The sequence below is a fragment of the Phlebotomus papatasi genome, chromosome 2 (genome assembly GCF_024763615.1).
Source record: "Phlebotomus papatasi isolate M1 chromosome 2, Ppap_2.1, whole genome shotgun sequence".
In the NCBI taxonomy this organism is placed as follows: Eukaryota; Metazoa; Arthropoda; class Insecta; order Diptera; family Psychodidae; genus Phlebotomus; species Phlebotomus papatasi.
This window is the reverse complement of record NC_077223.1, coordinates 93,746,418-93,773,548: the sequence shown is the minus strand read 5'-3', so window position 1 is coordinate 93,773,548 and position 27,131 is coordinate 93,746,418. Positions and strand designations below refer to the sequence as shown.

General features: G+C 30.7%; 1 protein-coding gene across 3 annotated transcripts in view; it reads left to right on the top strand.

The window, feature by feature from the left end:
- Positions 1-6,506: 6,506 nt before the first annotated feature.
- The window catches only part of LOC129802458 (diuretic hormone class 2), a 73,505-nt gene continuing 52,880 nt past the window's right edge, over positions 6,507-27,131 (top strand). For all 3 annotated transcript variants that reach the window (XM_055848268.1, XM_055848269.1, XM_055848267.1), the window contains exon 1: positions 6,507-6,737. The gene's annotated coding sequence lies outside the window, so the exon portion shown is untranslated. The remainder of the gene's footprint in view (positions 6,738-27,131) is intronic.

The following is a 27,131-nucleotide window of genomic DNA, read 5'->3' as shown; positions in this document are numbered from 1 at the left end:
ATTTTCAAAATCTATATCACGGGATTTTTAAGAGTTTTTTTTGCTTGAAGTTACTAATTTGGCCAAAACCATGGCAAACTGGATTGTCTTGATGAACACTGTACTCCTGGTGTTCAAGGAATCTTCCTGGTAATCCCTTGAACAGTCACTGTCACAATATTTTGAGTGGTATTTGGCAAAAATAAACTTATCCACATATTTATTCACACACAATACAATTGCAGAATATGAGACGCTTGCAGAATACTCTAAAATATTGCAAAATATGTTATAATTCATCAGATATAAGATGAAATGTCCAGGAGCAACATATTTTCCTCCTGGATTTCACAAAGAAAAACAATGTCCCAACTACATTTCGCTATAGCTTTGGGACGAAAACACTGTTACCCTTGCCGACAATATGGTCATATATGACCCGGAAAATTCTACACGCTTTTCTGGAAAATTGAGAGCAGTTTATTATATCAAAATATGCAATATACAATCTTTGGATATTCTATTTTATGTTTCTGAAGAACTTTTTGCTGAAAAAAATAAATTAATATAAAAAATGTTGAAAAAGAAAAGTCATTTCACAAAGTTCGAAATTAGTAATTTTTGATTTCAAATATTTTCTTTTCCTGAATATCTGGAGCCTTGAGAAAATTAGCCAAGAATTCTACATCCTTCTATTATGATGTCGTGCACAAACAGATAGATTTCAATTAATGTAAATAGTAAATAGTCAAAAAAAATGTTTTTTCCCCGTATATATATTTTAAAATATATATACAAAGATCTGACTGAGAGATTAGGATGACCTACATGCCCTAAAAGGATTAAGCTAAATCTGGTTGCATAAAAAAAAACTCAGCTACTAATGTTACTAATGTTTGTGTAATTAAAGTTTTCGCTTTTACTCCCCTCAAAAAAAAATTAATAAGTACATATGTAGGCAAGTAAATATTTTAATTATCACCCGATTTATTGCATTTATTTTCATGTAAGTATTACCATGTAATGTGATGTTAAAATTGTTTTCGTGTAAAATTTGTAGGCCTGAAGAGGGGACAAACATTCCGGGAACGCAATGTGAAAAAGTCTAAACCCAAGTCATAATTCGTGTTTGAAACCTCGTTAAATAAAATTATCTGACCGAACCGCTATTGTCTATTCCAACATTAATTCTGCGTATTTGTAGGTAGTACAAAATTAAAAATTCCTAATTTTTTCTCCTCAAAACATTTTATGGTTCTCGAGTTTTTCATATTTTAGGTATTTAATGTTAATTCAAAAGCAATGTAATTACCAAATTCAAATGTTGGACGATTCGGAGGCTGAACAGTGACCACCTTCTCCTATTGTACTTATTCAGACAATTATTTTGCGCGAAAGATTTCAAGTAATGAAAATAGGAATATGAATCAAATGTAAATCTTACATTATTCTTTTCCAAGTTTTGATAAAGATTTTAAAAGTTTTAGAATAATGAATCTTAAACACAAAATTAAGCCTGATTTAGAATAGAATAGCTTAACTTAGGACCTGCTCCTGCTGCTAAGACTTTTTTTTTTACAAATCGACTTGTCAGGATATAAGTCAAATAAGTCGATTTTTTGCAAAATTCGCTTTTTCGTTTTTCGGGTTACCTCTACCTTTCCTGCGTGAATATTATATCGGAAAGTTAATTGTTCCCAAAGTTATAAGTTCGATTTATCTACAACGCAAAGAAAAATTTTCTATTCTATGAATTATTCCTATTTCTGAATAAAATTCTGAATTAGGCTATTCCACCCTATTGACTGCATATAATGCTTGAGACACAAATAATGGCTAATGCACTCTACACACTAGACAAAATTATGTCTATATTAAAGCAAATTCCGAATGCTTAGGGAAAACTCTTTAATATGGACATAAGTTTCTCCAGCGTGTATAGAGACCATAAAAGGAAGAATTTAATAAGAATTCTCCTCAGTATTTGAAAGGATCTTTTAAGAATCTTTAGAAAATTTGTCTTCAATTAAAATTATTTTTAATTAGTTCTTTTTGTTTCAGTCTAGGTTCAAAGTGAGACGCAATGAGACCAGAATAAAAAAGTTGAAATAAAGCATTTCTTTAGCTTGAATATATCATCCTTGTATCATTTTACTGTACGTGTTACAAGCTCTAAAAAATAACAAATCAAAGTATTCAGAGAATAAAGTAAGCATATTATTTTGTCTGAAAAAAACTGAGAATCAAGAATAAAGGAAAAGCAATGAAGAGTATTCGTGCAAAAACCATTGGTATATGTCCAGAATATTACCAAAAGGAACCTCACAGTCTCACACATAAGGTCTATCATGTAAATATCTCATAAAAATTCAACATACGTTTTATAAGAATCCAACAGCTAAGATTCCGTTTTATCAGGAAGTAAGTAACTCTCATAGGAAATAAATACCGTGGATGCGGGTGACTTTTCCCTCCGGGTGTGACTTTGTCACCCTGTTGTTCTAACACTTAAAGGTGGTTTTTATTGATCCTATCTATACTATGTCCTATCGGTAAAGCCCATCTTTAAATGCGAGAATTAAAGAAAAGCTTACGAAAGACAGAGTGGCAAAGTTACCCCCGGAGGATGAAGTTCCCTGTATCTACTGTAAATGGAATATAACAATTTAGATATTTGAAACGAAAGAAAAATATAATGCGATTTTATTAAATAGAATTCTTAAGTTGATTCTCAAATGTCAAACTGAAGACTCCTAAATTATTCAAATTAATATAATATATTAAAATTATATATCCTACCTTTAATCAAGGATAATGAGATACAATGATTTTTGATCTTAGATAATGGAATTGTGGAAAAGAAGGGCTCTTAATTCTTCAAGACTTTGTTCAATAGAGGTGAAAAATTGCTAAAATTCCAAGCTTTGCAAAGCTTACATCTTTACAAAACTTAATGGAAAATTGAAGCCATTGGAGAACTTAAAAAGAAGTAATTTCTATATGAATGACTAAATATCCCAAGAAGATCACACGAGAATTTTGTAACGATATGACAATGTCGTATGACAAATTTTTTGTTTTAAATTCGAAAGCAGGACTGTAATAAAGGTTAGCCAGCATCAAATCGCTACTGCGGCTACTGCAAAGAACTCTGTGAATCTTGCAGTATTTGATATGGATCGTTTGTTGTTTGTTTGAATAGTTTTTCCGAATTGATAACAACAAAATTCTAAATTTGTTACATAAAAATGCCATACGTTAATGAATTCCTTACAGTAGGTGTATTCTATAACAATATGAGAATGCCATATGACAAAGTTTTTTCTTAAATTTAGAGATCATAAATTACAACGTTAAGAATAGGTGATAATGGCACTTACAAAGAGCTCTATGAAGCTCTGATAGTAATTGAAGTGAATCAAAATTTTAAAAGTTTTTAATTTGTCATATGACATTGTCATACTCCTACAGAATTCACTTACAGAAAAAAACCAAAAGAATATCCACCGTTTTACATTTTTGAAAATCTAAATAAAATATTATAACTGAATTTTATTTAATTGCTTTTAACTTCTAGGTAATTTTGGCCTTATTTGAGGGTAATTTGGAAATTACATTGAGCATTTTTGAAATCACAAGTTTGAGCATTATGGAACACTTACTATCTTCGTTTTATAAAAAAGAATTATTTTAAATGAAACACCATACAATAAATTTGTAATGTTTTACAAAAATCAAATCAAGTAATAGGGCAAGATGGGCTAATTTGGAATCATGTATAATTTGGAACTTTGAGATTTCCTAACAGTCTTAGATGGCAAAAGGAGAAAACAACGAAGAAGTAGGGGAGACTGGGGCAAAAAGTCACAAATCGAAAATTTCAAAATTCAATATCTTCCAAGATAAATAAGATATAGCGGCTTAAAATTTTTACCACAAATAGCTTCCATAAACCTTCTTCGATATTGTATGTTTCTTTGAAATAGAACAAGGAATTTAGAAAATAAAAAATATCAAAATTTTTAGCCCTATTTTTAAAATATTTTCCTTGAAGAATACATTAATTATTACCAAATTATCATTCAAAATTTATGCACTGATGATTATTTCCTAAATGACTTGGATTCTTTGAATACGAAGCCGCTATCTATTTTAGACTTTTACAAAGATTCTTCTCTCAAGAAATCTTTTATTAAAAACGACCACTTGGGGTAAAAAGTAACAAAAGGTATGGAGCAAAAAGTAAGAAAAACCGAAACAATTTCTGATGTTTCACGGCGAAAAGAAACGTCAATGCCATGTGTCGCCGCTTGTTGTTTGCAGTGGACAAACGATTTGCAGTCTTTTGTGTGTTTTTTCTACAATAGCTTGAAAATCGTTTTTATCGTTCAGTTAGAAAAAATGGTGTTTTACAAAGGTGTAGAGGAATAAATTTCCTATGAAAATATGTTATCTAGGTTTTTTTTTAATTTACGGAATCCCGTAATAAAGCGAATCAAAATATGATAATATCCCATGCCTGATACTATTTGCCCCAGCATTTTTGAGAATGGTCACATAATTACCTTTTAGAAGACGGCTCGATAAACGTATTTCCTTACAAAAGAGAGGAACATTACTTTCACAAAGCTGTAGATCGGTAAATTTCCTAGAATACTGCGCTAATTAGAAATTTCTGGGGCGTTTGAGTAGTTTGTAAAAAAATAAAATATCCGTTTTGTGACTTTTTGCCCCAGTCTCCCCTACTCTTGAATGTAAAGTCTTGTATCTTCGTAGTTTTCTTATTCTCTTTGACCATCTGAAACAAACAGCGACAAAATTCCAAAATTTCAAAAATACACATTATTCCAAATTACCTCATCTTACTCTAACTGTGTTACCACACTTGCACATTAAAATTTTAATATAATTCACATTAATTGTCGTTAGTGAGAGTCCAAATGTGTAATTTGTGTGTTTGAATCATTTTATATTCAAAATTTGATCTATTTGTTGATAAAAAGATAGACTTGGCCCGAAAAATTTGATATAAATTGATTTATAGCATTAATGCGAAAAATTAATGCGATTTTCTCTTTAATTTTTTAATGTGAAAAATATTTATGATTTAGGTAAATTTAAACTTATATTTGCAGGCCAAATCCACTACTTTATCAATAAATAGAAAAACCCCAAATATTAAGTGACTCAAAGACACAAATAACATATTTGGACGATTTGGACGCTCACAAGCGACAATTAATGTGAATTACAATAAAATTTTAATGTGCAAGTGTGATAACGCCGTAAGGCTTTAACTTAATTGTAGTAATTGCAATATAATTTTCGTTTTTAGCAGAAATTCATAGTTCATAGCAAAAATCCCCATTGCGGAGATTTTTGAATGAATTCTAGTAATTCCCCTGTCGACGGAACCACCGGAAGGTACGCGTATATCGTTTTTGAAATGAATTCATAATCGCCCACATGCAGCCTTTATCTGATAACGATTCATAATTAGAAAATAAGTGATTGTCTAATTATCTCTAATGTATTTACCACGCGAGCAGAATCTTATCAGAGGCTGAAGAGCCGTGGAAGGGCATTCCAGGAGCATATGTTGCGGTTACGAGGGTGGATCACTCAAATACGTTGACAGGTGCATAGAAATGGAGCGACGTCCCCGTATTTGGAGAGGAAACCTTTTCAATAAATTGATGATTTTCCGTATTAAGCGATAAAGCTTTTTGAAGTGGGTGAGAGAAAAATGTCGAGGGGCTGTACCACTTTCTTTTATGGTTCAAATTGCTGATGATTCAAATTTGAATTTTCAAATTGAACTTTTAAAATTCGTCCTTTGAATGTTCGTAACGATTTTAGAAAATAAAAGAAATATTAATTGTTCCCAACTCATAAATTATTATGTAATCATGTATTGGACAAATTAATTCTATTTAATTGAATTCTAGGAATTCCAGGAATCCTATCAATTTATGGACAGGTGTTGATATAATTGGCAAAGCAACAAGTGTATTTACTGACAAACCCCTCGGAATTTCAGCGTCATCAGGTGCGCTATAATCGAAGTCATGCTCTTATTCTTCCTCTGACTTGGCTTTCAGGGCGTTATTTAATATTTTTTTGCCCAACATCCGTCAACAAGATAAATAATTTTCGCGTAAATGATACGATGACATGTGTGATAATGCAGGACATAGGGTGAAGAAAGATTGACAAAGTACATATTCACAAATACGTATGTACTTCCGGAATATTGCACCGTTGCGTTGCAATTTCTCTTCTTTCGAGCCAGTTGATGGAAAAAAAGGAGAAAAAGTCAAGGTGCTATGACGAAGGATTTTCACGGGATGATTGATTCAGGAATCTCATCATTGAAGATTTTTTTTTAGTAACTATATAACCGTTATATTTGGGACGCATGCGTATTTATTTGAAGAATTTCTTGGAGAGTCACGCTAGTGGCGCCATCACGGTCTCCAGTGGAAATTCGGATTGCCTTTTGCGGGTATAAATTCAAGTGAACTCTTTTCCTTAATTTCACTGTTGCTTGTGACTCTGCACGTGAGTGTGTCCAGTTGAAAGTGAAGAAATTTAATTCAATAGAAAAAAATATTCAATTGGTGAAATATTTATTCAGCCATCAAGCTACATCAGCATCAGCAATCTCACATCCCAAATAATCAAGGAAATTATTCTCAAACTTGAGAAGATCAGAAAGTTTCTTCTTTTCAATCACCTCTTCAAAAGACAATTCACGGGTGAGTTAAATAAATATTCATATTTTTAATTGAATATTAGAAGCTGGGATGAATAAAAGTCACGAATGGCAATAAAATATATTGGAAATCGGGAATTAAGTGAAAATAATGGTAGGAGGAATAGAGCCTCGTCTATTGAATAGAAGAGGAAATAAACATAAAATTGACTGCGGTGCAAAAAGATGAAGAAAAACTATGGAAAGTGGCAGTTATGGGCACAGCTTGAGCTTCACCCTCTTACATCCTTTTCCAAGCTGTACTTTTTTTTCTAGCTTTTTGCGCCACCACCACTGTAATTGCAATCTGTTATAATACGATGTGAAGGGGTTAATGGGGCTACCATGAAGATGATTTACGACTCCAGTTGCACAAATAAAATCAATTTTACGCCACAATCTCACAACACTATCTGTCTCCTCATTTTTACACAAGTCGACCATCCAGGAGACTACAACATGATATGACTCAAAGAATCCTTTTCTGGATCAAATTTCAAAAATACCTCACCTTTCTATTTGATTCTTGTTAAAAGTAACATGCACGATAATAGAGAAAACATAAACTTTTCTCCTGCACCTCGTTTATCAAAAGAGTTCAATAATTTTGAAATTTACAAGATAATGTTACAATAAATTTTCTATTCGACACATTCAAAAATTTATTTCCATAGTTTGAGATTTTTCATTAAATATTATAAACTTTCTTTATATTTAGCAAAATGTCCGGAAATTGTGTGATTTCCTGAAAGGATATACGCATTTTTAACAATAATCCATCCCATGAACTGTATTTAATATAAATTGATAAATGTGAGGTAAAATTCAAAATATTAATTTAGCCAAATCGGATGTATTATTGTGCAACAACCCACGAAACTCTCCAGTAAACATAACAATAAAATTTGATTTAAGCATAACCATTATTATTAATAATCATTTGTGGCCACGGTGGTAACCAAATATTAACATAATGTGACTTTATGAATATTGTGAAAAGCAATTACAACAGTACATGCTCTATGCCAAAGGACAAACATCTTTTTTATACTCAGTAACTTTCACAAAGTTGTTCTTTCCTCGTGAAGTCTCCAATTTCACTTAAATAGAGACTCCCTCTTTTTTTTCTCCCTAAACTTTAAATTTTGTGTAACTTGCTGTTATTCCAGAATTCCATTTGGAAAGATTGGCTGAAGACAATACTCAAACATATTAAAAAAGTAATTTGTATATATCCAATTTCAAAGTTTGATATTTAATTTCACTTACTTTAAATAAATCAATTGCACAGGAGAGGAGGACAATGGAAACCAATACTAAATTTTATATTTCTCATAAGATATAGTTTCTTCACTTTCTAAATTTTGTAATTCTTAAAAAGAAATGGAAAATAACATTATAAAATTTATCAAATTTTAATTGTATAGGGTTGTGGCATTAATAGTGACCTGTCCTTACTTATGGCCTCGTTGCAATTTTTTTCACAAAAATTATTTATAAAGCTAAAAAAATGTGATGTGCTATAACACATCCTTTATCCTTAATTTTGTAGTTTTTTTAAAGATTTTGTGACAAAACTGAGGATTTTTGCGAGGAGGCTATAAGTAGAGGAAACTGAGGCACCAACGTACATGGGGCAGTACCGAACACTGATTTTTATGTCTAAACTAGGGGAAAACGCGCTACCTTCGGACGATTTATGCTTCGCTCAAATCAATTTTTTCAATGTGTTATAAATGAATTTGTCCCATTATAATATTATATTTTAATAGCTTGTCCAATTCCTCAAATTTTCAGAAAAGAGCTATGGATGAAATCAATAAGGAACATGGAGAAAAATTGAATTGTCCGAAGCTTGAGTTGTTCGAAGGTAGCGCGCTTTCCCCTACTTGAACTATGACGACCACTTTTTTCAGTGGACAAGCATCCCCATAGTATCTATTTACTCATACATTTCGTTCTCTGAAGTCTAGTATGTAATTAAAAAATCACAGTGTTCAGTGTTACATAGTGTTCGGTGTAGTAAAGCCGCAACCCTAATATAGATTGTCAACGCCTCAAAAGTAGGATTTTAAAGGGATTTCGTGAATTTTAAGTTTTAGAAAAAAAAAGTATTTTTCAATATTTGTGCTTATGATTGTTAAACCTAGGGACCAAACAGTGAGAAATTATGACTTAGTGCTTTGGGACCCTATAATTCAACCGAGTCCATCATTTCGTCCTACAATGTACATTTGTTCAAGCCTAAATCTTATTTCGCCTTTTTGCAATGGAATTAGCTCTTAGGTAATTAAAAATTTTAATTCGGTTTCGAAAAGGTACTAGAGGAAAGCACGCTATCTTGGGAAGACCCAAGCTTCAGACGACTCAATTTTTATTCAATGTTCCTGATGGAATTGACTTATGGCTATTAACAAGAAATTTGAAGCATTGAACTAACTAAATATAGCATTATAATGGGTCAAATTTATTTAACATATATTTAAAAAAAATAAATTGGTAAAGGCTTGAGTCGTCTGAAGGCAGCGCACTTTCCCGTAAAGCGATCTTCAAAGTGGATGTTTAACTTCGTTCCCAAATGTCTTTAATTTCTAAATTGCAATCAGAAACACAATTTTGAGAGTTTAATTATTTAATCGTTATTAATCTATTATATTTAATCAAAATTTCTCTATAAAATTCGTTTATTTTGAAATTATATAGAACTTAAGCCATGTAGTTGAATTTTAGGTTTGAAGCCCATTTAAATTAAACTGGAAAATTATTAGGAGAAAGTACTCTCTCTTCGAACGTTCATGCCTTCGAATAATATGAATTTTCTTTTAGTTTTCCTAAGAGACTTACACATTTCTGTTAAATATTAGTTGGCTTTTATCATCAATTGTTGATAATTCCGTGATAATTTAATGTATATCTCTTACGAAAAGCAAAAGAAATTCACATTATTCGATAGCAGGAACGTTCGAAGGGAGAGCACTTTCCTCTACTATTTAAAACATTTTGGAAATTTTTGCAATGAGAAATTTAAGATAAGTCTAATTGTCCTTCAACTATATTTTTTTTAATTTTTTTAAACTAAACGTATATTATTTCTATGACTAAAATTACATTTTGGAATGAAAGAAATATTTTTGGCCAAAAAATGGTATTTCATACATATACATTGAAAAAAATATTTAAAAATGTTCTGTAAAAATTATTAAGAATCTCACCTAATAACTGAATCATTGATCAATAAATTCATAAAACATTTAAAATGTAGTCAATGGGCTGATAGTTCCTGGATCTTCTACCTAGATATTCGTGTCTCGGTATGCCCGGTTCAGGACGTTCCAATTTGCGCATTTCTTTTTTTTTGTACAAAGTATCATACCTTTAAATTCCATAGGGAGCAAAACAGGAATCTTATCCTAAATCATGTGGTTTCAGCTTATGCCTCTAGAGTCCTTCACAAGAATAGATGTCTAGGACAGATTTTGTAACAAAGGACGGCCTGTCCTATTCTTATCCAAATAATTGAAAGCAATTGAATTTCAACAAAAATCAGTTAAAATCGAAACAACAGTGCCAAGATGGTTCAAAATTTCTTAATTTTTCTCTGTAAATAATATTTCACTATTTAAAAGCAATCCTAATTTATTATTTCTGTTTTATTATACAAAACAATTTACATTTTGATTGATCTTTTTTACTAAAATGCTTCACATTTTGCAACGGCTTTATTTTTTACAGTAAAAAAATAAGATTTTCTTTACAAAAATTACAATGTGGCCAGAAAAACTAAATATTGACAGTAAAATATTATTTTGGTCAGTAAAATATTTAGCTGACATGTTTTACTTTTTCATTCAAAGTTCAAAACGTGTTCTCTAATATTGACAAAACATTTTCTGTGATACAGATTGGAGGTATAGAAAAAATCTTAGAATTATAATAGGTGTGATTATGAGAGAATCACACCTAATTGACTGTTAGAATACACTGAAAAATTGTTTTCCAAGTGTCACAAAAACATATGTTAGAAAAATAGCATAAAATTGACATTAAAACGCATGATAGCTTCTATACAAACGGATAAAGCAAGTTGATGAAAGTTCCATCTAAACAGTGATGTGCAAATTTTTGTGTCCGGTATAATGTGTCCGGGGAAAATGAGGCGTACATAAGTGGAAAAATTTTGTGCGTAGCTGAGCAAATCAGAGCAACTTTGTAAAAAGTGTCACTAAAATGTTAATTTTCTTCTAGAGAAAAATTTAAGGATTTCCAGGAATTTTGTGAGGTGGAATTATGAAACTAATAAGTAAGAGAGTTTTTAGGCATAGTGGTATAATTGATTCGGTTGGTGTCACATTCAGTAAAGTCTTAAAATTTTGGACATCTTTTTCTATACCGAGCTTCACAAGCTCCCTCTAGTGGGGAAAATGTTTAACGGACAATTATAAGGAATAAGTTAAGGTCTTGAAGAGGCTGTACCTTTACAATCGAAAAATCTCCCAAAAAAAATGACAAGGTCTTTTCACCTTATACAGACGAATTTACCAATATAGCCGACATACTTCCTAAGCTACTCCCAGGGCCAAGAACCTTCTTTTGTTAAAATTAAAAGTTTTCAATTTTTCGTTTCACAGCCGAAAAAGCAAGTTTTCCTACCTAAATTTAATGTGAAGCAATGCTGTTTATTTAGTCTCATCATGTTCTGTTGATTTTGTCCCAACTCGGAATCCTAAGTGGCTAAAAGGGTCTTCATGATACTAGAGAACAAAAAATTATCAAAAAGAAGTTTGTTTTTCAGATTAATCATCAGAAAATATTTTGCGTCATTTAAATGGTATAAAATTATTTTTTTGGAGAGAAAATATAGGATGAATACCCCGATTCTACTTGATGCCACATTGAAAGAGCAGTTAAAAATGGTATTTTATCAATATTACGATATAAGGAATTATAAAATAAATAGTGACTGTTCTTATATTTCATAATTCTTGAAAGTATCGACAAATTAAAAAATCTTTTTGTTCAAGGTGGCATCAAATGGGGTAGTAGCATTATTCAGGATATTCCCCTCAAGTGAAACAAGACCTATTATTTTTTTTATTCGAAAAAATCAGTTTGTATCACTGAAATGACGTAAAATATTTTCTGATGATAGAACTTCAAAAGCTTATTGAAAGTTATTTGAATTTTTGTCAAATTGAAATCGGTTAGGTATTTGTTGGAGATACATTGAAAGCACTATTTTTAAAGAAAGCTTCATCTAGCCATTAATTTAATTTAGATTTATGATTATTTTTGTATACTTAGGGTAAGTGTGCCAAATTTCGGCATAGTTGCATGCAAGCGCCAAAGTCTCAAGTTTGAAATTTAATATTTTTTTTTAATAAAAATTGAATATTTTTGTTACTTTTTTTTATAAGGAGTGTTGCTTGGCACCTTGTAAACAGTTTATCATCTTTATTTTCTCTGAAATCATTCTTAATAAATTTTCAAATAAATAAAAATGTAGACATTGCATTGGTGGACTATTTCGGCCACCTTCATTCTCATAGTTCTTTGCGCTTACGGAATTTTTCTAATGTCTTTTTCAGATCATATTGCTCGTCCAAGAGATATTTTTTGTTTTTTTTTTGCATTGTATAATCTCTAAATTATGCAAAAACTTAAAATTCATGGAAATTTGAGGAACAAAAAATGTGGCGGGAATTGCAAGCTGTCCGGAATTTGGTGCACTTACCCTAAATCATTTTAATTTAAAGCCCAATTTCCTTTAAAAATATGCGAATAAATAGCGTTTTCAATATAATGATAAGTTGGGCTATTGATATTCGATTTTTCGTTTATTTCTAAAGGCAGCTGGTCCTTACAATCATTTATTTATTTTATTTAGTTCCGCAATTATTTAGTCGTTTAGTCTATCTAAACCATAATTCCGTTTAAAACTCAATTTCCTCTAAAAATATGTGAAAAATTGTATATATCAATGTACCCGAATCTTCCTCTAGCCCTAGCGCAATGTAGCCTCACCACTCCATAATTGCAACAACTTTCTTTTTTTTACCATAATTTCTAAACAATTTTAAAATTCCTTTTTTCCCGGGCATTATTACCAGGATTAATTTTTAGAGCTTACCATTAAACTCGCATATTCGTGGATTTCACGCAGTCTTTTCTACTTTGTCACCCATTTAGTTTTAGTTACATTTTCCACATTTACACATAAAATTCTTTAACACTGTTAAATATTATTGAGAGGAAGTTTCTAAAGAAGTATATGAGTAACTTTTCAAAAACTTTCCAATGAATGTCATGATAGCGATTTAATGGAAATGTATAGACCAGCTTTTCCATTCATTTCATTCAGATGTTAACTAGTATATAAAATGGAATTTAAAAGTTAAGAAACTATATAAATATAAAATTTTATAATAGTCTTTATTTTTTATTTTATTTTTTTTCAGAAAATGTTATATCAATAAATCACTATGGACATTTATGTGAAAAAGTTTTCGCTCTGAAAGTTAAGTGTTTCATTCGGAATTTTGATGCAAAGCAACAAGATATTTCAGAATATTTAAAAGTATTCTTCTGAGAGAGCTAAAGGATTGTTAAAGTGTCTGCATTCGTCATATATCTTTTTTTTTTCTTCATTTAGAATTCTATTAAGTTAGAAGGCTATATAGGGGTAAAGAAAGTTGTACAAAAGAAAAAGAAAACCAAATTTTGCTTTCAGCTTTGGCTGTTGGATTCCCTGACATCACATTTATTTCGGATTTTTTTCTTCTCGTGTCTTAAACTTTCATAATTACTTATTTAAAAGAATAATACATGAATGTGAATAAGAAATGTCACTTCAATTCCTGTGAAAATCCACTCAAAAGTCAAACTTCATTTTAGAACTTTTTTTTCTGGCTTGTCTGCTGGAAAAGCGACGGCAATAACAGATAATTCTTTTACAAAAAAAAGCCCTAGATGAATTTGTTCTTTTCTCATGTGAAATTTCTTTTCGGCGTATATGTCCTTTAACTTTTAGCCCTATATCGTTTTGATCTCAAACGACAACTTTTTGACGAAGGCTTTTCAATTTAAACCCACAAAAAGATAAATTTCTCGTCTTTGTCTCACAGAATGATGGGTAGATATCTTCTCTTCTTCCTTTTGATAAAAGCTCAAAGTCACACAACAAGACTTTAATTTCAATTCCAGCTATGAACAATTTCATTGGCGATTTGCTCTTGAAAATTAAAATATTTAACTATGACTAACAACATACACATTTTTTTTTGTTTATTCACTCAACATAAAGACATGGTGTGGAGAAAAGTCTGTGGAAATGTAAACAGAGTTTAAATGAATAATTCGATGGAAAGGTTTCTAATGAAATTACATCCAAGACCAAAGTATCATATCTGTTGCATTCCATTGGTGCAATAGCCACTAAGGGTAACCACAGTTATTTCACCTTTTTGATTGCTTTTTTTTTGTTATCTCTAAAAGAAAATGTAACCAAGACATGACAAATTTTATGAGATAATGTAGAGTAAAAAGTCATGAAGAATATCCTTACTTACCTTTTGCCAACTTGCTACAAAAGGGGCACATTTTTTTGCAAGCTCTGTAAAAGGAATTTTGTGGAGAAGAAGAAAAAAAAAAGTGTCACGTAGTAATTTTATTCTCTGTCCTTTTTATTTGTTTTTAAGGCTACTCTTGCGTGAAAGACGGACAGGAGTATCCTCAAATAATAACTTTTGAAATTTTACGAATTTTCTCTTTTTTTTATTTCCTTGATTTCATGATGAAATTTCATTTGAAACAAACGCAATTTGTGGTTACAGAGGGGTCACCCACGAACCATTTGAATTTTAACCAGTACGGCAGAGGAATTTATTAAATTGGCATTAATTTAAATTTATTATCAATACCACATCAAAACGGAGTTTAGAACAATTAATTAGTTCTCTCATAGAGACTTACGATGTACAAATAACACATTAATTGTGTGGCAAAAAGGAAAATTTCTAAGGGATTATAATAAACGGCATATATATTACCATTTTGTAATGTCAAGCACGGAAATTTGTATACCAACCTTAATGAATTCACGTTTCCCAGCCATACGCAGGAGTTTTCATTCGAGTGTAATTACACCTGTAAACAAAGATCGTTACTTACAAACATTTGAGGTTTTAAGATTTTATCAGTATTCAAAATTATGCACAACGCACAATAATTTTTGTTTTGTAAACATGTTTTTGACATTTCAATGAGAGTGAGTGAGATCTAGATCTAGTCATCTCGCTTATTCTCGTGAGAAATTTTGAAAACATATTTACAAACAAAAATTATTGTGCGCTGGTCATTAATATATGAAAATTAGCGAAAAGAATTGGTTTTTAAATAATTTTTTGTAAAGTTTTATTAGCAATATGTAATGATTTAATTTAATACAATTACATTAAACTTCCTTACTTTAGGAACTATTTTCGTTAAAAAGCTTTTTTGACGAAAATTGCTGAGGCCTTTACGTCTGAACTTAAAATGTCTTAGCTAAGAACCAAGGTTTCAAGATTTTCAACACTCAACGAATCACTTTTCTCACAAATACCTTTATTTATCTGCTGAATTCGTTGAAATTTCATTAAATCGTGATCACAGGAAGTGCAAACGAAATTTGTGACCTGTGATAAATCCTGAAATGTTTACCTTAAGATCCTGAATCTTTGCAGATATTCTCAAGATGTTGCACTTCTCTTCGTACATCAGAAATATGTATAATTTCTATTAAATTACAAATTCAAACGTAGTATTTTTCATATTAATTTTCATATTTTAAACCGTTTCCTACAGAAGCTCCTCAAATTGTTAGTAATCTTGAAAGTTCCAGGCACCTCGAGAGGTCTTGGAATTATTTAAAGAAAACAATAAATTTGACCATTTGACCTTTTTGAAATATTGGCCTCAATTCTGAGACCAAGATCAAGGTCAAGATCAAGAAAATTTCAAGATTTTGGTATTTTGAAATCAAAAAATAAAGATCTAGATGTTAAATCCGTCAAATTTCTTGGAATCTAGAAATCCAAGACACAAACCTTGAGGATATCAATATTTGCAATTCTGTAACCAATATTTCAAGATTTCAAGACGTCAAATTTTTTTTTAAAAATAATTCCAAGAACCTCTCGGAAGTGCTTGGAATTTTCAAGATAGTAACAATTTGAAGAGTTTCATGTGGAAATAACTACTGATGAGGAATATTTCTATAAGAGATGGCACAAAAAGAGAACTACTTGGAAAAATACTGTATTTGACCTTGTAATTTAATCGAAATTGTACGTATTTCTAGATGTACATACCGAAGTACACCACCCAGAGGATACTTGCAAAATAATCACATCTTGCATAAACATCTCTTGGTTTATCACAAGTTTGGTTTGCACTTCCTGTACTCTCGTTTAGGGCCTCTCATTTATTCTTTAATATCCTATTATTAATTTTCCTAATTTATATGACGAAATTTCAATAAATTCAACAGAGAAATGAAGATATTTGTCAGAAGTGACGTTTCGTTAAGTGTGGAAAATCTTGAAATCTCGGTTCTTAGCTAAGACATTCTAAGTTCCATAAATACTTCGGGTTAAAATACGAAATCTTGATTTTGGAAATATTTGACAGCTTGAAATTTTGATCTTGATTTTGGCCTAAGAATTGAGGCAAGTTTCCAGAATTGCAAATCTTGAAATCCACACGGATTCGGTCTCTTTATTTCAAGATTTCAGGTCGTTTGGCAAATTCGACAGATTGATCTTGATTTTCGACTTTAGAAAACCAAAATCTTGAAATTTTCTTAATCTTTCGATTTTGATCACGGTCTCAGGCTTGAGATCAATATAATCAAATATCTTGGAATCTTGAAATCCAAGACGCAAACCGTATGGATATCGAAATTTGCAATTCTGGAACCAATATTTCAAGAGCCCCCGGAAGTGCTTGGAATTATCAAGATACTAACATTTTGAAAAATTTTATGCGTAATTCCTTGTTATAATGATAAAAATATCTATAAAAGAGATATTAATAAAGAAAAAAATATTAAAAATACTTTGAGTTTGTATTTAGACCAAAAAATGGTTATGTTCCAAGTGACGTGTATCGCGATACAAAACCTTCAATAGTATCTGTAAAAGAATCCATGACTAGTATAAACATTTCAGGGTTTATAACATGTCACTATATGTGTTCAGGGAAATTCTGCAGAGAAAAACAAAGATATTTTTGACAACAATGATGTTTCTTTAAGTGTGGAAAATCTTGATATCTTGGTTCTTAGCTAAGAAGTCCCACAAATGCATCACGTAAGATTATAAAATTTTGAGCTTAGAAATAATTGACTGGAAATTTATATCTTGATCTTGATCTCAGAATTGAGGCCAAATATGTTAAATGGGTCTCTGTCAAAATCCCGAATTCTTAAAAGTGTCATAGCTCATAGGAAATCTTCTGTGTCTTGGGAAATTATTCTAAATTCTTTCCTCTAATAATTTCATCCTTTTCAAGATTTTAAAAATTCGGGATTTTGGGTTTCGGGATTTTGGGTTTCGGGATTTTGTCCTTTTCGGGATTTGGCCTCTTCGGGATTTTGGCTGCCACCGGTGTTAAATATCTTGTAATCTTGAAATCCAAGACACAAACCGTGTGGATTTTAAGATTTCCAATTCTAGAACCAATATTTTAAGAATTCAGTACGTCAATTTGTAATTATGTTTTCAAAATTCTTTCCTTTAAACAGGATAAATATTTCAATCTGCTTAAAAATTTTAAAATCTACATTTTAACTTTCTCTCATATTTGTATTTGAGATTTTACCATAAACTCTAAAATTAAGAATGATACCAAATTCTAAACTTAAAGATTTTTCAACCTTAGATATATGCCTTTTCAGCCTTTAAGGTTCACTCTCAAATTAGTCACAAGCAACTACTAAGTATATTATATTATTAAATAAACAAGCTTTTAATTTTAAAACAGAATTTATAACATTAATTACTAGTTTTATTACATATCTTTCTTTTTAGTAAATTTTAAATTTATTATTATAATCAAAATGGAGAAATAGTTTCAACCGTCGGGAAAGCATGATTCTCTAATTTAACTCAAATTTTTTAATTAGTAGTTTATTTATTTCAATCTGCTAATAGACTAAAAGAGCACTCATGGGGTCGAGTGATAGATGAACCTCACTGCACTTGATTTCTAGACACATGGGACTGAGAATCCCATCCTTTCATAAGAAAAAATAATAATGGATTTTACGATCTCTCCTTGCGGGAAGGCCTTAATTCCTCGATGAGTTCTATACCACCAGTATTATTATTAAAAGACTAAAAAACAGAAAATTGCATAAATCTGTGATAAATTAAATTGTATCAACCGTAAAAAAACTTGAAAGATATCATAGAAATGCAAAATCATGTATATAATAGTCGCAGTGAATAAATGATAATGACATAATGTTATCTGTTGATACACGATTATTGGATTATGATAATTTTATATTGATAGGAACATATCCGATAATTCCAAACAAATTTTCATGCGTTTATTTTGGTTTAGCTATTTCAATACAATTTCTATTGCAATTTACCTCTATTAAAACAGAATGAAATTTATATTATAATATTCCAATGGATAAAATCAAAAACGTAGCTATTTAGCTTTTCTCTTGTGTAATAATTGAAATACTTTCTTCAGAATGTGAATTTTGGAATATAAAAGCAATAGAAAAATCGTTATATTATTTGATAATATGAATCGAATTTCCAAAGTCTTTACCTCTTCAATTTATACGGTTTTTCACAATTAATACTCTGTAATGTAATAAAAAAGAAGTTGGAGAATAAGTTCGAATGACTGAATTCACAATTCAAAATTGTATACAAGTGATAAGATGTAAGGCAAATTCTTTTCTAACAAATTTTTCAGTCCTTTACTAATCCAATTATAACATTTCGATGATTTTTCCTTTACTCAATAGCGACAAAACCAATTGAATTTCAGATACTTTCATTGATCTGACACAGGATATATGACAGAACTGTAGAGTTGATAGGGAAGAGAATGAAATAAAAAGGACAAATAATTGAGTGCGTAGGAAGTTTAAGGAGAATTTAAATGTTAACCAAAAACTTTTATTGAGTGTACCCTTCCACATCAAGAGGAAAATACCACTTTTGGGAAATGACACAAATTTATATATGGTTTAAACTTGACCATTACATCTGTTCTGCACATTCCGTTTGTGTCTCACAATTCTTGTTGTAAAATCTCTTGTGCAAGCAGTCAAAAACACTGTTATCAGGTTAGAAAATGTTTTATTTCAAAAGTTACAATGAATTTAATTAAATATGCTGGTATATTATTGCTCTATCTTCTAGAGAATGAGGAGCCTACAATCGATCGGTTTTACTTTATTTTGTTTAAAATTTATTTAAAATTTATTAAAATTTACAATTTTAGAATTTTTTTAATTTCGAAAAATGTATTCAGTCACTTAGCCATATTTTCGTGTAATCTGTTGAGAGTTTAGAAGAGGAACAAACAGTTAATGCTAGCTACTTTGAGATTTCGGTTTACGTAAAGCTGTTACACAAAATGTTATCTGCTTAGGAATCGGTCAAGAGTTGAACTTTGGACAAAGATAACACGGATTTTGACCTAGGACTTCTCCTCCTTTATTACTACGCAACTACGTTTCGGAGCTTTATGGCTCCTTCCTCAGGTATGTAAGTAACTAGTGGGAAAAGGGGGTCAATAACAATTTTCACTACACTGCATTCACAACTGGACGAGATGGACATCACAATGGTCAGAACGATAACCAAGTTCTGACCATTGTGATGTCCATCTCGTCCAGTTGTGAATGCAGTGTAGTGAAAATTGTTATTGACCCCCTTTTCCCACTAGTTACTTACATACCTGAGGAAGGAGCCATAAAGCTCCGAAACGTAGTTGCGTAGTAATAAAGGAGGAGAAGTCCTAGGTCAAAATCCGTGTTATCTTTGTCCAAAATGTTATCGATTAATTTAATTTCATTCGTACAACCATTTCCACTTGTTAGCAGATTTGTAAGCTAAGTCTGCTTACAGGAAGCAAAAATTCCATGACTTTTAGCCAAAATAAAAAAAATTAAAATTTCTTAAGGGGGCAGTCTGTCTGACTTAAAAGGCCAAAACTTAGCAGTTTTCGCGATTAATTTTATTTATTTATTTATTTATTTTTGTTTTGAAGGAAAAGGAAAAATTAATCTTGATGAAATTTTTAACATATGTTTATACATATTTCAAGTGACTAAATTAATTTTTTCAAAAGGAAATACTAGCAAGTGGCCGACTAATCAGTAGTTTAGTCGCCTCGTCGCAGCATTACCTAATTGTCAGGAAATCTACAGCTCGTAATTCTTGTCTAAGAAAAAAAATTTCGATTTTCATAAGTGTATATATAGTTAAATCAAAAAACCGGAGGAAATGTGAATTAGGAAGTCTTTTTAAGGGTTTTTTTAAAGAAGTGCACATTTTAAAACGAAATTTTGACTTCAATACGTTGTAAAAGATAATTAATTTTTTTTTCAAAAACTATTTGGGCCAATCCATCTCAAAACGACCGAAAAAATCGCAAATCGAGGGGTCATGGTCTTAGATGTTTTTGAATTTTACATATGTTAAAGTACACGATAAAATAATATACCCCTATTTTTTTTTCGTACGAAAAAAAATCCTGGCCGGAGATACATGGCGTCAAAGATGGCGCCTCGCGCTTCATTCCTCAATTGCGATTTTTAGCAAATATTTTAAAATGCTCTATTTCGGGAACGGGTTGAGATTTCTTCTTACTCTTTTTTTTTATTTGAAAGATAATTTTATACTCTTTAAAACGATATACTTGATTTTGCATTATCTGCTTAAGTTTTTTTGTAACGGTCTTTTAAAAAAAATTTGAAAAAATTTAAAAATTAATTTTTCTCAAAAACCCCATTCTCAAAAACTTTGATTTTTTTTACTGTTGATCAGTAACATTGAGTACTACATTCCCTGAAAAGGCGAGCTTCCACTTTTGCACTTACTTTTTTTAAAAAATATTTGAAAAATTACCATATTTTCAAAATTAAAAATAACCAGTTAAACTCAAAATTTTGAGTTCAACTTTTCAGGGAATATAGTACTCCACAATACTTATAAACAGCCAAAAAATAAAAATTTTTCGAAATCAAGTTTTTGAAAAAAAAAATTTTTTTTGAGTTTTAAATAAAAATGTCTTTTATTGACAAAAATCAAACTTTAAGATACATTTGACACATGTGTTAATATGTAGATTTTTTTTTAAACCGAATTTCAAAAAAAATTTTTTTTCGTATTTTTTCAAAAATAATCCAAAAAAATTTCCAAAAATTTTTTTTTTGAAAAACTAAAAGGAAACAAAAAAAACATAATTAGTACATGTGTTTAATATGATTTAAAGGCTTATTTTTGTCAATAAAAGACATTTTTATTTAAAACTCAAAAAAAAATTTTTTTCAAAAACTTGATTTCGAGAAATTTTGATTTTTTGGCTGTTTATAAGTATTGTGGAGTACTATATTCCCTGAAAAGTTGAACTCAAAATTTTGAGTTTAACTGGTTATTTTTAATTTTGAAAATATGGTAATTTTTCAAATATTTTTAAAAAAAAGTAAGTGCAAAAGTGGAAGCTCGCCTTTTCAGGGAATGTAGTACTCAATGTTACTGATCAACAGTAAAAAAATCAAAATTTTTGAGAATGGGGTTTTTGAGAAAAATTAATTTTTAAATTTTTTCAAATTTTTTTTAAAAGACCGTTACAAAAAAACTTAAGCAGATAATGCAAAATCAAGTATATCGTTTTAAAGAGTATAAAATTATCTTTCAAATAAAAAAAAAGAGTAAGAAGAAATCTCAACCCGTTCCCGAAATAGAGCATTTTAAAATATTTGCTAAAAATCGCAATTGAGGAATGAAGCACGAGGCGCCATCTTTGACGCCATGTATCTCCGGCCAGGATTTTTTTTCGGACGAAAAAAAAAAATAGGGGTATATTATTTTATCGTGTACTTTAACATATGTAAAATTCAAAAACATCTAAGACCATGAAGGGTACCCCTATGGTTGTCTTGAGATGGATTGGCCCATTTAGGTTCAACAATAAGAGAATAAACCTTCATTCATTTTATTCGGTTCATAATTTTTTTAAACCCTCCCGCCAATTGTAAGGAATTATCAAAATGAGAAGCGGAAAAAATGCGATTCAAAGTTTTGGATGTTCACCCGAACGCTTGCAAATTTGATCTCTATCTTCAAAAATACTTCGAAATTACTTCTGAAAGGACAATGGACAGAAATGTTTGGGAGCTGGTCCAACCCTTCGCCAGAGATGGGACTAGGTCGATTTTGTAGCTATTGGTGTATGGCTTAAAAAAATTCCGAGATCCAAGTCAAAAAGGACTGTCAATCCTTGGGAAATTAACGATATCCTTCTGAAATTTCGCAACTTTGACAATTTTTTTACTCGAAAACGGCTCAACCGATCTTAAAGAAATTCGGGTCAAAGTCGATATATGATTTAGGTTTTAAATAAATATTTTAAAATTTTCCCTCTGACTGCTCCATCAAACCCATACAAACTAGCCATGTTTTAAAGCCATCGCACATTACAGGGCAACAAAACGAAAACTTATTTTGTTTAATGGCAAATCGCAGGTATTTTCGGAGTCATTGGTATATCTTGAACATATCATCCGAAAAAACTTATAGTCCATTACGTTAACCTTTTGAGATATTTTAAGAAATGGATAAGAACTATTTTTATGAAACTTGCTTTTTTTTAAACAACGGCATATCGTCAGTTGTTGGCGCCAAAGACCGTTTTCTAAAAGAGAACTGAACTCAAGGAACATTTTTCTAAAAGAAATTGTATCCCTATCCCTCCATTTTTCTTGTATCCAGATTTTCCTCCAATATCTTCGAATATTCTTTAATTCCGTTAAAAGTATTGCCTCGATTGCATCCTTTAGTCCTCTTTAGAGAAATGTTCTCCTTTATACGGAGTTAGGATTGCTGAAGTTCATAGGGTTGTAAAGGCACCGTTACTAAAGAATTTGAACAAACACAATTGTACTTAAACAATTGACGATTATATAGGAGAAATTATTTGGAATTTGTAGTCATTGTCATACGCAAATAATACGAAATATTCGCATTTGTTTCTTTCATTTTCGAAAATGAAAGAAATCTTTAGAACTGCTTTATAAACCAAAAGAAGAGAATGTTCTCTTATAGTGGAGGCGGGGGGTTACTGGAACCTTAAAATTGATATCTGAAACCATTTGGTTCTTATAGACTAAAAAATACATACGATAAAAAAATGCAAACCCATCTGAAGGTCGTGAATTCGAGCACTCTGTCAAGTCTAGATTACTTGTCCACCCCTTTCCTAATAGAATTTATATAAAGTTTTGAACTAAGCCTGCTAATAGTAACATGTATATAGTCTATTGAGGTAGAAAGTGTTTTGGGGGTTTCATTTTATTTACTGATAATGGGAGTATTTTACATAATTTTGGTACAACATATTTCAGAAATATCATGTGAATTTAATGAACCTTACCTATCAACTTTGGTAATATGGAACCACAAAAAGGGGGTGTAATTACATTGAATGGTGTTAGCATTTGTGAAAGTCAATTTAAATATTCAATCAAATTTTTTTTTTCATACGCCCCATTAAATATGAGTTTGGGTACTTAATGGTGAATTTTGTGAACTTCAAAAAAAACGAAACAAAACTTAATGTTCTAGCATCTAGCATATTGGCAGTGTGGGTAGAATTAATTGTAATATGACGTAGGGAGACACTAATTTAATTAAATAATTTTGTGGGAAAACGAGGAAAGACACTTAATGTGATAAATATCACCTGATGCTGCTGCTGAGAGAAAAATAACAATTTTGGTCCATCTTAGATTATTTACCTTGGGGATTAAGTTCTATTCGTTCAAATTTCATAATTTCATTCTTTTTTTCCACCCACATTTTATAATAAACACTTGAAGAATGATCATTATAATTCATGCGATTAAATGGGGGGAATATTTTTTCTTGTATCACATATTATGTGCCTTGTTTGTGAAGCTATACCGAAAATGTTTCACTCAATTTGGCATAAATCGGTCTTGTTTCTCTGTCATACGTGATAAATTGAAATTTGAGTAAGAGTTGCTTTCTGTAACATTTTTCATCTGATACTTTTTGACTTATCAATTGAATTGTATAGAGCTTTTTATCACACAAACAGGTACAAGAACTTCTCGTTCTGTTTTTTTTTTTACAACGGGAAACAAAAAGTAGACAGAAAAACATATATAGACTTCTATTTCAATTTTTTCCTGATATTTCTCACTTTTTACAAGTATCTGCCATATTCTCATCCTTATGTGTCCCTTTCTCAGCCACCATTTCACAAGAGATTACAAAGGAAATTAAATCAAATGGCTCTCAAGATAATTTGTTACTCTTGTGAGTCGTCGTTGAGACAACAGTTACACCAGAGACTTCAACACTCCCTCACATAATTTACAAACCCTTTTACTTTGTGCGTTGTTTATTTGAACTCCTTTGCTTGAAATGTATGATCTCCACATTTACAGAAATCTTACTAACTTAGTGTACAATATCGATACAAGAGAACTATCGCAAAGTATTTTTTGTTTATTATATCATCTTACGGAATATTTTAAATGAAAAGAGGAAAACTTTCTCTTGAACATTTTTTTAGAACCTACATGACTGATCTCAAGTGCTTCTGCATTATCGATCTTACTTTGGGTTGGTTCCTGTCACGACTGTTTGTCCTAGTCCTTGTCGTATTACAAAAACACCAAACAGTTGTGACAACCAACGTTTTTGCTTAAAAAAAGGTTCAGGAAAAAATGTCTCATTTTATAATTTTTATTAAAATGGCACCATCATTCCCTTCGTTCAGTTTTCAGGTTCGAGAGCTCTCTCTGGTTGAGATTTATACTGTACACTGAGAAAAAATGGGGGTGCGATTAACTTTTTTTGCTCATAATTTTAACACTTTTTAGGTGTGAAAATATATCAACATTTTTTAATGTTAACTTTACACTTTTTTAAGGGTAAAATTAATATGAAAAAGGGTAGTAACTTTAACCCCCAATATACCTAAGAAGGGTAATATTTACACCGATTTTGGATCAATACTGCAGGGTAAAATTAACATTTCCGGAATGTTATTTTAACTTTTTCGGATTTCTCTCAGTGCACCGATTCAAAGATATATTAGTTCCGTTCAGTAATAAGATTTCGCAGAGACAAAGCCACGCGAAAGCCAAGCGAAACCTAGTCGATAATCTACCGTAAGCCTAAAGTCAAGTTCACGCACTCGCCACTTTAGCGCTGATTGGTCTGTCATTTCAAATTTCGGTATTCTTGACACTTACATCGTCAAAAATGTCACCAACAGTGTGTATACTTCACTGCAAAAAGTGAATTTTTGTGTCGTTTTTGTGGATTTTCAGGATGGCAGAGCGTATGAATTGCAATTTCATTAAAATAAATGTCCCCTTGATGAACTTGCTCACTTTTGTGTAACTCGTCGGTTTAAACGTTCGAACTTCCAACGGGTTTTTAGGCAAGTTCTCTTTGAAATTACTTTCGAATCGGTACAGAAAAACTTCAATCGGAGAGGGTTCTCAAATCGGGAAGGTTATTGCTAAACGAAAGGATTAGAAAGAACTTTCTTAAAACTCGTTGGAAGTTCGAAAATTTAAACCAACGGGTTACGCGAAAGTATATAGATTCATGAAAAGGACAAAAAAATGAAATTTAAGTGTTCTTTTATCCTTAAATTCTACAAAAGTACTAACGAATTCACTTTTCAATCTTTTATGCACTGTTGTTGACGATTTAAGTGTCAAGAATACCGAAAATTTGAAATGAAAGAAGATCCAGCGCTAAAGCGACGAATATGTGAATTTGCAGATTAGACATTCACTTCCGGTAGATTTTTGTATTTTGGCTTGGCTTTGATGTGACTCTTTTTCTTCGAAACGTTATTTCATCAGAACAATTGTCAAATTAAAAGCTATGTAAATTATCGTTCTATATAGGTCTACGTCCACTTTATACGTCATAGGAAGTTTTTGGTAATATTTTGCATATTCTAATTTATTCAACTGAAAATGTGATTGATATATTAAAATGCCTGAAGTGTTTCCACTCCGACTAATTTTTTGCACTAATAATCTCTGATTAAATTAAATGGTTAATTCATTCCTTATCAATGCTTTGTAAGCTTACTTTAAACGCAAAACCATGGAAAAGCTCCTTCACAATTGAACTGCTTGTAAACGTAAACAAAGAGTGGTTAAGGTAAACAAAGAATGGTTTATCAGGCTTTCTTAGGGTAACCATGAAAATATCATTACTAGCATAGATTATAATAATTACAACTTCAAATATGAAGAAAAAATGAAAAAAAAAATATTGCTTTGACTTTTTGATACCGCTAATTTTAGTTTAATTTGAGTTAGTAAATTTATTTTGTTTTTTTTTTTCTTTTTTTAAATAAATTAAGAGTTGGTGGATTATTTTTGAAATCAATGGATCAAAAACATTCCATATTTTTATTCAAAGTCTTACCAAAAGATTCGAATTTCAACAAAGTCATTTCTTGAACGAGAAAAAGAATTCTTTTAAATGGATTAGAAAGCCATCAACATTTTAAAACTTTTGTTTTATCCTTTACATAACCTGTCAGATTATAATTTCTTTGAATGTTCAACTTTATTGTAAAATGTTACAGGATTTCTTCAAAGAATTTTATATAAAACCTTGAGAATTTCAACAAGAAATAGGGGAGTCTGGGACTAGTGGGGCAAAACGGATATTTTATTTTTTCACAAGATCCCAGAAAAACAAAGATTTATAGTCTTTATTTTTTAATTAAGTTTATTTAAAAAAAATATATTTTATTATTTAAAAAAAATATTTTCAAAGCATTTTAAAATAGGCAGTGAGTGAATTTTTAGCTGATCCAAATTAATCTGAGAACACTTAAGGGGAGATGGAGCAGTGGGCCTACATTGAAAAACAAATTTTTTGTGGGCCTTACCATAATTTAATTTATATCCAGTAGGGGAAAGTACTCTTCCTTCGAACGTTCATGCCTTCGAATAATGTGAATTTCTTTTATTTTTCCTAAAAGACTTACACATGCTTATCACATAATTATCAATAATTGATGATAAGCTAACTAATGTTTAATAGAAATGTGTAAGTCTCCTAGGAAAAACAAAAGAAAATTAACATTATTCGAAGGC